This window comes from Triticum aestivum, chromosome 4D (genome assembly GCF_018294505.1).
Source record: "Triticum aestivum cultivar Chinese Spring chromosome 4D, IWGSC CS RefSeq v2.1, whole genome shotgun sequence".
Lineage (NCBI taxonomy): Eukaryota > Viridiplantae > Streptophyta > Magnoliopsida > Poales > Poaceae > Triticum > Triticum aestivum.
Window position 1 is genome coordinate 37,136,315 of NC_057805.1, and position 13,166 is coordinate 37,149,480.

The window sequence follows — 13,166 nt, forward strand, 5'->3', positions numbered from 1 at the left end:
GAGGTGGTTTATGCAAAGAGTTGAGGGGATGGCACCATCACGTCATTGGAGTCTTAGCCAGCTGCCCAGACCTGGGAATACCAATAATTTTCATTTGTTAGTGGAGTAAGACAAAAAAATCTACAAAGTAAATGGTTGAACTAAGGAGACACAAAAAACTATCATTTGAAGTTAATCTCGGAGTGCTCATGCTTGTTATCACTGCATCAGGTTCCAGATCACTCAAGTCCCAAACTTCATTCTCAAAATCAAAATCACTTCACAAACACATCTACAACTCGTCCAACTGCCATCATCACACACATGTTGTCATCGTTAAGAACCACCAAACCACTCACCATATCTTGCCCATGAATCGAAAAAAAATCATGGATTCCTTGAGCTCCATATGATCTTTGACATATCCCTTCACCTCCTGCAGCGATAGTGTATCCCTCTCTATCTCTGACATTGCTTCATCACCCCCTTAAAACATAGTCCAAGTTAGGACCAATTCAGAGGAATTCGCCGCCATAGTGAAAACGAACGCTGAAATAAAGAACAATAGGACCAAAATTAACCTCACTATCTCATTTACGAGCACAATCGAGGGCTAAATCGCACGAAAAATCATGCCGCTCAAACCCCCAAAAAGTGACGGAAAAACCGTAGCACCAGTGGCTAACTGTTGGTGTTAACCATTGTTGTTTAGTAGTTCATCTAGTTTATTTCTGTTTGGGTCTGTTTAGTCTAAGTCTAGTACAGCGATGCATGGCATCATGGTAAAGTGGACTGATGGATCGGCAATGGTGCGAGCTGGTCATCGGTCAAGTGAAGCCAGGAGTTGTGAGTACATGCATAAGTACTAGGTAGATTTGATCGGTACATGCATGCAGCCGAGAGCGAGATGGATCTATACGTTGCCGTGCCAAGAGACTAGCTCAAAGTGAGCTGAGTTAGTTGAGGCAAAGACGTTGTGTTGATCCATCAGAGTGGCTGGATGTGCATGCACTTGTTTACTGGAGTACGTGTGTGTGTGGAGCGTGAGTTTAGGATCAGGCCGGTGTGTGACTTGGCCTGTGCGTTTGCTTCTTTTTTAAATACCCTGTAATCACTTTGGTTAATCAAGAGAATGAGAGTCAGAAAAGGCACAAGTTGAGCGGTGCCAAAACTCCTGTGTGCTCTTCTTCTATCTTGTGTGCGTGAGTTCATCTCCTACCCTGGGCAGAGATTACATTTGGTATTCAGAGCCATGGTGACTGAAGGTTCGCGCACTCCGTCGCCGGGTCGCCGCCATGTCTCGGCCTCGCCGGTGGTGCGCCGAGGCCGTAGCCCGACGCGGCGTGGCTGCCGTGAGGTGGTGGTGCAGCAGTAGGTCATCCACCAGGCCAGCAGCACCGTCGTCTACCCGCCGCTGACGGCGACGAACTACTTCAAGTGGTCGCTCATCATGAAGGTGAACATGGAGGCCCAACGCGTGTGGGACGCCATCGAGGGAGGCGGGAGCTTCAGCCAGGACAGGGCGGCGCTTGCGGCAATTCTGCGAGCTGTGCCGGAGGAGATGCACTCCATGCTTGCCATGAAGGCGACGGCAAAGGAGGCATGGGATGCCATCAAGATCATGCGGGTCGGCGATGCCCGCGTCCGTGAGGCCAAGGCGCAGACTCTCCTCAAGGAGTTTGATGACGTCCGCATGAGGGGCGGCGAGACCCTCGATGAGCTCGCCATGCGCATGAACGGGATCGCCAACAAGCTGCGCACGCTCGGCGAGAACCTCGACAAGGTGAAGGTCGTGAAGAAGCTTCTCCGCATCGTGTCATCCAAGTATACCCAGGTAGCTATTGCCATTGAGCAGCTTCTTGGTCTTAAAACCATATCCATGGAAGAGCTTGTGGGAAGGCTCAAAACGGCGGAGGACTGGAGCGACTTGGATGAGGGCGCCAACAACTACGACCAGGGTGGTGGGAGTCGCCTGCTCCTCACGGAGGAGGAGTGGCTTGCTCGCTACCGCAGCGGCGCCGGCAAGAAGAAGAGAAACTTCGACATCCGGAAGGTCCGCTGCTACACTTGCCAAGAGTATGGGCATTACTCGAGGGACTGCACCGAGCCGAAGAAGGAGCGGGCGCTTCTCGCCGACGCGACCGCCGACAACAACCCAGGGCTGTACTGAAGGTCGCCATGGAGTTCTCAATAAAGCACAACAAGGTTAAGGGGGTGATTGTTGGTGTTAACCATTGTTGTTTAGTAGTTCATCTAGTTTATTTCTGTTTGGGTCTGTTTAGTCTAAGTCTAGTACATCGATGCATGGCATCATGGTAAAGTGGACTGATGGATCGGCAATGGTGCGAGCTGGTCATCGGTCAAGTGAAGCCAGGAGTTGTGAGTACATGCATAAGTACTAGGTAGATTTGATCGGTACATGCATGCAGCCGAGAGTGAGATGGATCTATACGTTGCCGTGCCAAGAGACTAGCTCAAAGTGAGCTGAGTTAGTTGAGGCAAAGACCTTGAGTTGATCCATCAGAGTGGCTGGATGTGCATGCACTTGTTTACTGGAGTACGTGTGTGTGTGGAGCGTGAGTTTAGGATCAGGCCGGTGTGTGACTTGGCCTGTGCGTTTGCTTCTTTTTTAAATACCCTGTAATCACTTTGGTTAATCACGAGAAAGAAAGTCAGAAAAGGCACAAGTTGTGCAGTGCCAAAACTCATGTGTGCTCTTCTTTTATCTTGTGTGCGTGAGTTCATCTCCTACCCTGGGCAGAGATTACACTAACAGGCGACAAGGGCATCGGTAAAATTACGGCTACCAATAGGACCGAAAGTACACCGGCGGTTTGCCGCGGCTGGTACATAACCTGCAGTCCTGGACCAAGGTGAGATCGACGCTCATCAACCATTGCGCAGAGCTGATTGCCCAGCGTGCTTCTTCTTCCAAGCTAGAGCTTAATTTGTGGTTTACTGACGACGACGACCATCAGATGGCGATCATCATCTTCCTGGATTCGCCGGTCTGCTCAGGCTTCTCGTATGCTCGTGACCCCAAAGGCTGCGATGTCACAGATTACTTGTCCTCTCTGCAAGTCCAAAGATTCCTGAACAAGGTGACGATCGAGCTGGCCCAGTCTCCTGTCTGTCAATAATTCAGCACTGACCACTCAATGCCTTGTCGTGGTTGTCTATGCGTGCAGTGGTTCACTGACCACCCACAGTACCTTTCAAATCCTTTCTACCTTGGAGGAGATTCTTTTTCGATAAAGGACATTTCATTGAATAGATATATCGAGGTGATACAATCATGTCGAAAGAAAGCCCGGCCTCTGCATAGCTAGATGCACACAGCCATAAAATCCAGAGCACCCTAAAAATAAAATAATTTGATACAATGCCAAGCAATAAATCATGTCCAGCCTAAGGAGCGGTAGATCCTATCCGTAAATCACACCGCCATCCATGGGGGTAGAAAACCTCCCTTGCCGTATGCTCCAGCCGTGTAGACGCCATCATAAAAATGTCCCTGTCTTCCGGCTTCTGCAGGATAGACCAAGTACGGAGCCATCGTGTACAAACATGAATAACCTGCATAGGAGATGAGACACATTTATTGTTAAAAACCACATCATTCCTGGTAAGCCACATTGCCCAGCATAAGGCCGCCGCTCCCACAAGAATATGTGCAGAAAATTGTTTATCTATACCCCGCAACCAGTTGCCGAACATATTCCGTGCACTACGTGGTGGGTATAAATTCGAAGCTACTTGGACCATAGCCCAAACTGCCCGAGCGAACTTGCACTCAAAAATAGGTGTTTGATAGACTCGTCATGTTGGCAAAAGACACATGTCTTGGAACCATGCCAGTTTCGACGTGCCAGATTATCTCTAGTTAGGATGACTTCTTTGTTAAGAAACCAGAGGAAAATCTTCACTCTTAGGGGAATTTTTAGCTTCCACAATTTCCTGTTATCTACAGGAACATCGCAATGAACCATTGCATCATACATGGATTTGACCGAAAATTTGCCATTCTGATGCAAGTTCCATCGAAAAGTGTCCGGATCATCTGACAGTTGAATGTCCTCGAGGCGAGTGAGTAATTCATTCCATGCTGTCAGACGAGTGCCCAAAAGATCCCTACGGAAAGAAATATCGGGGTTTTCCTGTCCTAATACTTGTTTGATCGTGACAAATTTATGTCTGACGATCCGGTACAAACTCGGATATTGCACCATTAGGGGAGTGTTCCCTAGCCAGGTATCTTCCCAGAAACGAACCTGAGCACCGTCCCTAACCAAGAAGGTCCCAAATTGGAAGAAGAATTCCTTGGCCTTCATGACACCACTCCAAAAATGTGAATCCCCAGGTTTCCAATGAATTTGAGAAATGGCATTGGATCCCACATACTTGTTGCGAATGATTTCCTGCCATACTCCATTCTCAGTGAGTAATTTATAGACCCACTTGCTGAGGAGAGCGATATTTTTAATCTCAAGGTCTTGGATTCCCACGCCCCCTTGGCTTTTAGGTCTGCATAATACACTCCACCTAGCCAGTCTATATTTCTTGGTTTCATTATCACACTGCCAAAAAAATCTGGATCTAAAGTAATCTAGACGCTGTAGAACCCCTTTCGGCATGTGGAAGAATGACAACATGTATAAAACCATGTTGCTTAGGACAGAATTGATCAAGATCAATCGCCCCCCATAAGACAAGAGTTTGGCCTTCCAACTGGCTAAACGTTTCTCAAGTCTCTCTTCCACATGCTTCCACTCAGCGATAGTTAAACGCCGATAGTGTATGGGGATACCCAGATACCTAATCGGAAACTGCCCGAGCTGGCATCCAAAAATGTCGGCATACTCGGGTGCAGATTCTGCAGCATCTCCAAAGCAAAAAGTTCACTCTTATGAAAATTAATTTTGAGACCAGAAAGTTCCTCAAAGGCACATAAGAGCAGCTTGAGATTTCTTGCTTTATCTAGATCATGATCCATAAATAGAATCGTGTCATCTGCATATTGTAGAATGGATAGACCATCTTCTACCAGGTGTGGGATGACCCCGCTAATTTGACCATCCAGCTTGGCCCGCTCCACTAGGGTAGCTAGCATGTCAGCCACAATGTTAAACAGAATAGGAGATGCGGGGTCGCCTTGACGAAGCCCCTTCCTTGTCTGAAAATAGTTGCCAACGTCTTCATTAACTTTTATGGCCACACTACCGCCAGAGACAAAGCTCTCTACCCAGCGGCACCATTTTTGTGAAAACCCTTTCATGCGTAAGGTTTGCAACAGGAAGGGCCACTTAACTTTGTCATAGGCTTTCTCAAAATCAATTTTAAGAATGACACCGTTCATTTTTTCCGGTGCAGTTCATGTACAGTTTCGTGCAGGACGACCACTCCATCTAAAATGTTGCGACCTTGCATAAATGTTGTTTGTGTGGGTTTTATGACATGGTCAGCTACACCGTTCAACCGATTAGTCGCTACCTTCGTAAAAAAAATTAAAACTTACATTGAGAAGGCAAATCGGTCGATATTGTTGAATACGACTAGCCTCCTTAATCTTAGGCAGTAGGATAATTTCCCCAAAGTTTAAACGAGAAATATCAAGGTCCTCGGAATGCAGTTGGTTAAACAACTGAACCAAGTCTGCCTTAATGATGTCCCAAAAGCATTGATAGAACTCTTCGGGAAAGCCATCCGGTCCTGGTGCCTTGTTGTGTTCCATCTGAAACACAGCGGTTCGAATTTCCTCCTCAGAAAAAGGAGAGGTTAGGAATTCATTTTCTGCTTCTGTAACTTGAGTGATGTCATGAGTAACGGATTCGTCTAGAAAATTAGTCTCGGCTGAAGGCCCAAAAAGGTCTCTGTAAAACTTAGTGATAAAATTTCTAAGTGGTACATCCCCCTCTATTCGGCCTTCTTCCTGGTCAAGGGCGAATATACGCTTCTTTCTATGTCTGCCATTGGCTAGCATCTGAAAATATTTCGTATTATCATCACCTTGCACTAACGAATCCGCCTTGCTATGTTGGTACCATTTAATCTCCTCCTCACGTAGTAGGCGGGCAATCTGCTCGTTAAGATTGCTTTTTTGCTCGATCTCAACAGCAGACAGAGGCCTCACCTCCGCTATTTTATCAAGGGAATCAATTAGGGTAGACAAACGCAATTTTTCTTTTTTGTAAATTCCAGCAGTATGCTTGGCCCATCCTCGAAGGAATCGACGCAAGGCGCGGATTCGATTATTCCATCTTTGGATGGGTGTGTTACCGCGGGGCTGGCGTGCCCACACTTTCTTAACTAGCTCCTGAAATCCCTCTCTAGTGAACCATCCCAGTTCAAATTTAAACTGGTGGCGATTAGAACTCGGGATTGGTTGTCCAAAATCGGTTAGCAACGGAGCGTGATCCGATAAGGCCTCAATTCTTTCAAGTGCCCGAACCGATGCTAGGGATATTTGTATTCCCAGTCAGTGGTAACTAGCACCCGGTCCAGTTTTTCAAAGGTCGGCACCGAACGGTTGTTGGCCCAGGTATACTGACGACCAGACATCGTGATCTCCCTCAGGTCGAGGCTGTCAATAACAGCATTAAAGAGGAAAGGCCACCTAGTGTCAACCCGATCGTTGTTTTTTTCCTGCTGATATCGAAGGATGTTGAAATCCCCCCCGATTAACATGGGATGAGGATTGTTTTGACAGGTATTAACCAGCTCTTTTAGAAATGCAGACTTAAACTCCTCTTGTGCGGCACCATATATAGCCACCAGACTCCAGATGAAGTTGTCGGACTTATTTCGAAGGTGGAATTTAATATGATACTCCCCCTTTTTCGTGGACAATAGTTGCAAGTATGTAGAGTTAATACCTAGCAATATTCCCCCGGACCTCCCGGTCGGCGGTAAGACGTGCCATTCGTAATCAAAACCACATGAAAAGTGGTCCAAGTCATGTGTTGGAAAATCACGTTTACCCGACTCAGTGATAGCCACAAAGTCCAACGAATGATCCTTTACACAATCGGCAATGTGTTTGTGTTTAGCCAAGTCACCCAGACCTCTGCTATTCCAGAACATGCCTCTCATGATGAACCAACTTTATGTTTAGAGACATTTAGTTTCTTAGAAGAGCGCCCTCTTTTCTTTGCTCAGTTAGACTTATTCTTGCGCACTGACGCGACAAGCTCAAAAAGCGTAGTGTCGCGTACAGTATCATCAAGGTCTACTTCAGTCGTGTCTTTAACCAGATGAGAGAGAAGCTTGGCTTCATGATTGGCATCAGCGTCCTCGTCCTCCTCATCTGACACGAGAGGGTCGACAAAGCTCGAAGACTTGGGAGCAACCGTAAGCCGGTCGAACTCCACTTGTTTTAGAGACTTGACCGAAAAATCAATCTCCTTGTCATTACGTCCTAGTGACACCCCAAGTCTAGTAATATTTGAAGATACTTTGGAATTATCAAAAGACATAAAAGATTTACGAGAGGGGGTGCCTTCGAAGTCGAGGTTACATGCAGCAGTCCTACGCATGGCCTTCACCATAGTGTCCTCGTCGGTGGCTGCTGATCCGTCAGCCCCTACCTGATGACGCCCGCTGTGCCTCAGTAGTGAAGGAGTGACATCGGCCTCGGAGCCCATCACCTCGACTCTGCAAGGCGTGGTGGGCTGCTGCAGCGATGAAGAAGAAGATAGAGAAGGCTGCTCCTCAGCCTCCTCAAGCCCGGAAGACGGCACCCCTCCCGGTGACGGAGGAGTTGAAGATAACGCGCGAAGCACTGCCATGGCAGACTCCTGGCTAGCTCGCACAGATGGGGAGAATATCACACCACCACGTCGAGTCGGAGAAGCAGGAGTGGGCGATGATGACGGCGAAGGAGCGGTTCCCTCCGGCACGGGGCGCCCGCGAGTCCCCTCATGGGGGTTAGGCGGTGGCGACCAGCAAGTCGAAGGTGGCGGCGTCGAGGGTCGTGGCTCCGACATCGTAGGAGAAGCAGCCCTAGACGAAGTATCCGACCCCGAGGAAGAAGGCCCCCTTAAAGGCGATGGAGCAGCCATGGCGGGTAAGCCTCGATGAGGGCTCATTGGTGTGACGACGGAGGCCATCTGCATGGGCACCACACCACCCGATGAAGTAGGGTCTGAGGAATTGTTGGAAGATGGAGTGGGTTTGGACCTCTTGCTTGTATCATTGTTCCTCACTGAGTCCTCCCTGTCATGCCCCTTGTCGCCCCCTGGATCATCGCCGTGCTCCCAGACTCGAGGTACAAAGTCACTATCAACGCGAAAGTCCGCTTCTTCAAGACTGTACCGGAACTCATAGCCTTTCCTTTGAACCACCACGTCGGAAGAAAGAGAGTCAAGTGTGCTGCTTTTGAAAGAATCAAGGTTCAGTACCGCTACCTGGATACGAACAATTCCTCTCCGACGCAAACAAAGAAGATCAACATCGAGAGTAGAACCAATCACTGAGCCGACTGCCCAAAGCCCCAAGAAGTGTCGGAGAGCGTGAGGCACCCCATGCACATGAACCCAGATAGGAATTAGCTCGAAGCGGTGTGGTATCTTCTCTGAATTCCATGGCTTAAACTCGATAGTGACATTGTGAGATTTGATAAATACTGAGAAGCCAGTCACCCTCTGTAAGACCTCCTCACTCGGAAAGGACATGAGAAAAGCGTCCTTGCCGTGCGGTATAGCCTCCCACGTCCACTGTTGTTGGTACTGAGCAATTTTAGCAACCTCTGCCTCCACGATACTGGGAGTAATAGAGCCACCAGAAATAGATACCAACACCGTCAGTGAATCCTGTGGTGCAAGATCCTCCCTGCAAACATTGTCAGGCATCTGGAAAAAAGCCATACTTTCAGTTCCATAACCGCATAACATCGCCACCGGCTTCGGCAACTTGAGAGCAGGGCAGCGCCGCGTGGTCATCGGATGGTTATACTTGTTACAAATGAAACAGAACTACTGCGTCTCGCAATCATCATTTGTGTGCCCTGCAGATTGGCACTTCGAGCACCATACTTTCTTAGCATTAGCTATCCCGTCGGCTGCCCAGAAGATTGAATGGTAGGCTGCTGGTGTAACGCGCTGACCTGCAATGGGGTGTTCTGCCCATACCCCACTGCCATCATAGACGAAGCAGTGGGCACCTGCACCAATGGCGGCATCGCAGGGGCCGCTGGTGGAATAGAGGTACGTGGTACAGCAGCTCCCTGGTGAGTCTTGGGGCGACCACCCTTGCCGCCCTTTGGCTTCTGAGGACGTGCGCCTGCTTGGGCACCGGCGGTGGCCTGATTTTGTGGCACTCGGGCGCTGAAACCGGCCGCCATCTTCATACCGGCTGAACCAGGGTGTTGCATGGGCTGGAACTGTTGCTGCTGCATATAACCAGGCGACGGCTGAAGAAGAACCGGCTGCTGATGCATGTACTGACCCGGGACGGCGAAGAAAGGCTGCTGAAAGTGAGGTTGATACGTTGTTGGCTGTTGCATAGGCTGTTGCTGAATCTAAGGCTGCTGCGCCGGCATGAAACCACCCGGCGTCCCATACGGCTGCGCGGCCTGCACCGGTTGATAGACACCCGGAGTGAAGCCAGGCGCGCCGCCCGTCGGAGAAGAAACCGGCTGGGAAGAAGCAGGGGGCTGCAAGGGCTGCTGGCCGGTGGTGATGCCCGGCGGCGCGGAAGGGTCGCGCGCATCATCGTAGGAGAGCCGACGATGGCAGCGAAGGTACGATCAAAATTAGGGTTCACCCGTTGCGCCTTCCTGTTCCACATATGACGAAGCCAACGGCTGAGATCCACCATCCGAAGTGGATGCACAGGATCCACCTGCGTGCCTGATGCAGCCGCCGATGTCGGATCGGCAACAGCTAGTATAGAGACGGCCCGTCCTGGTTGGCCCGAGAGCTGCGGGGGCCCACAGAACTGCGGCGAACTACCTCCATCGCCGAGACATGCTCGCGGCAGAAGATCGCCCAGCGTTCGTAGCGGTGACAACCGTGGTGGCGGGACCGGGCCGATCCAGGGCTTGATCAGAGGCCTCGACCGGCCAGGAACCCCGGGGATGCCGCGAGGGAAAGCTGCAGCCATCGCCACCACATTCGAAGAGGAAGCCGCCACGCCCTCCAACAAGGCCGGCGAGGGATCTCTGCTCTTGTCCGACCTGCACATAGAAGGAAACCACCTACCTGACGAACTGAAGGCCTCTCCCAAACCCTGGACGCAGGTGTAGGGTAGCCGATGTCAGCCCAGAATTCTTCCGCCAGTTCCTCGTCCGTTTTCCTCCGGCGAACTGCAGAAGGCAAAACAGGAGGGTCGAGGGAAGAGTCGCCGGCCTCTTGCGACGGCTCCTCCGCATCAAGGCAGGAGAAACGGGATCCAGAGGTGCCCACCGGCGTCGGCGACCAGCAAGGAGCCAGAGTCAGTCGCCGCCGAGAGGCGATCCGCATTTCAAGGATCCGCCGAGAGGTGTTCAAGCCACATGCACATATGAACGTGCGATGGATCTTATTGGATCCATCCTAAAAATGGGAGAGAATTTCACTTCCCGGCCTCTGCACGAACTAGGGATGCATACGGCCATTTTTAGTATGAGTACCAAGATAAACATGGTCCTCGGAATTTTTTAAATGAGTATCAAGATATTTCTTGATTCGTGGTTCTACCACACACCAAACTTGATCCTCAATAAATCGGGAAAAACCCCTGTGCATGACCTGTCAATTCTAGGAATTGAACTCGGGTCGTTAGGCTGCACAACCGCATACCCAACCACTGAGCCAAGGCTCTCTTTGCAATTTATTGCACACTACATTTCACAAGGTAAATTTCTCTTGCATATTCCTAATAACACCACTGCTTAATGCATTGTACGGCCTCTCCACAAGGTTGGTAAAGTGGTACACACGGCAAGTTGTGCCAGGGAAACTAGAAAAGCAAACACATTTTTTTCAAATTTCTTTTGAGTCACCGAGCACTCTTTTAATTTGCTTCCATTGCTCCAGGAATTGAAAAAGGGCAGCAGCCTCTCATTAATCTCAAGGCAAGCTATTCTCTAGCCTTCAAACATTTGTTATTCTTGCAATGGCTAAAGGAGGGCAAAGAAGAGTGTAGGATCCTCATGATGTTTCTCCTTTTTTGTGTTAATGCAATTTATTTCCAAGGCTACCTGATCGGCAATCCTATAACAGACCCAAAGTTTGATAACAATTTCCAAGTTCAAGGGGCTCATGGCTTTGGGATAATATCTGACCAAATATATGAGGTAATTCCAAATTCATTCACTTTGAAAAAATTGCGGTTGTTGTGTATCGACCTAAAGAATTTGTGGCATGTTTTCCTTTTCTTCCTGTAAGGCTGCAATGAAGAACTGCAAAGGAAATTATGTAAACCCCGCGAATCAACTGTGTGCTGAGGTGCTAGAAACTGTAGACAGTGTAAGATTCATGTGCTGGCATTTTTTTCGTGAACTTATGCTATTCTCAACATGGGCTAATGAGCATCCCTTTTGCTACAGCTCATTTCTGAAATCGCAGATGCACACGTCCTGTACAAAAAATGTGTCATCGCCACACCAAAGCCAATAGATGAAGCTATAAGAAGAAAATTTCTGCTAGAAGAATCAATCGAGCCAAATGAAGCGCCTGGTCGACCTACCGTCGACTGTTTCGTTAGTCTTTTGTTATCCTTGGAGTGCCCAATTTGATTACAAGATGGTAGTGACACTATTCCCATTCAAAAACTCATCTGGAATGCCTTTCAAAACTGCAGACATACGATTACTACCTGGCATACTTCTGGATGAACAACAAGATGACTAGAGAAGCTCTCGAGATCAAGGGGGTAAGCCACGTTATGTTTTACCAGGAATTTCTTTCAGAGTATTCGTCTAGATCTAGTATCAAAACATTGAAGTCTAGAACTAGAAGCAGTATCGTCTGAATCACCGAGAACAATATTGACGAAAACGAGTTAGGTAATAGGGAACAGTTGGCGAGTGGGTGAGATGCAAAAAAGAACTCCCCTACACACAGGACATGCCAAGCAGCATACCATACCATCTTAATCCCACCACGAGAGGTTACCGTGCACTCGTGTACAGGTGAGAGCATTAAAGCAAGTTTTCTTATTCATAGTAGCTGGTATGTTAATTGTTTTTCCCAGACCTTGTAACCAACACCTTGTGTCTGCATGAGTGCAGCGGAGACCATGATCTCCAGGTGCCTCAGCTCAGCACGCAGGCGTGGATAAGATCTTTGAACTTCTCCATCGCCGATGACTGGAGGGCATGGCATCTCGATGGCCAGGCTGCAGGGTTGACTCACCTGACTCCCTTTTTTGCACTTCAGCATACGGAAAATAAGATATTCGTGACACACATTTTTTTTCTGATGAGCAATACATTGTTTCTTTCTTTGCAGATTTACCATCACATATGCAAATAAATTGACCTTTGCAACAGTAAAGGTGATCTTGTTTTCCTCTTTTAGACCATGCTTTTTTGTCCATGGAACCATTATGTCGTAGCTGTAATAGAGCTCATAATCGCTTGCTTGTGCAGGGTGGAGGTCATACTGCTCCAGAGTACCAGTCTGAAGAATGCTTTGCCATGGCCCAAAGGTGGCTTGACAACAAGCCACTCTGATACTTTGACAACACAAAATTTTATCTCTTAACACAAATCCTTTTATATTTAATTTGCTTCTCAACCTGTAAAGATGTAGTAAACAGTGATGTAAAAAATAGTGATGTATATCAAACAGAATTATTTTTCTCTCCAACCTAAAATATGTTCTGGTGGTGGTGGTGGTGGGGTGTGTGAGTGTGTGTGGGGGGGCGTAAATACATTCCCCTGAATACTAATCCTCCTCGAGTTGTCATATGTCTCCAAACACATATATATGAAGTCCTCGAGATAGATACGATCTAGGGTCGAAGGGTTTTTTCTTCATTTATTGACATTGTTTTGCCCTAAAAATAACAAAAGGGAGGGTCACATAGTAAAAATAGAAATATTATAATTATTATTATATATAAATGATGAAATTTTCATGAAAGACATCATGAAACTCAAAGAAAACATGGTAAAATTTAATGTATCATGTGCCATGGACGGTGTGACACTTCGAGTGGCCACTTGGCTACTCTTGCGCCCAGCTGTAGATGTAGCATTTACCTCT

General features: G+C 48.2%; 1 pseudogene; it reads left to right on the forward strand.

Moving 5' to 3' along the window:
* The window catches only part of LOC123095997 (serine carboxypeptidase-like 2), an 84,671-nt pseudogene extending 72,040 nt beyond the window's left edge, over nucleotides 1-12,631 (forward strand).
* The last annotated feature ends 535 nt before the right edge of the window (nucleotides 12,632-13,166 follow it).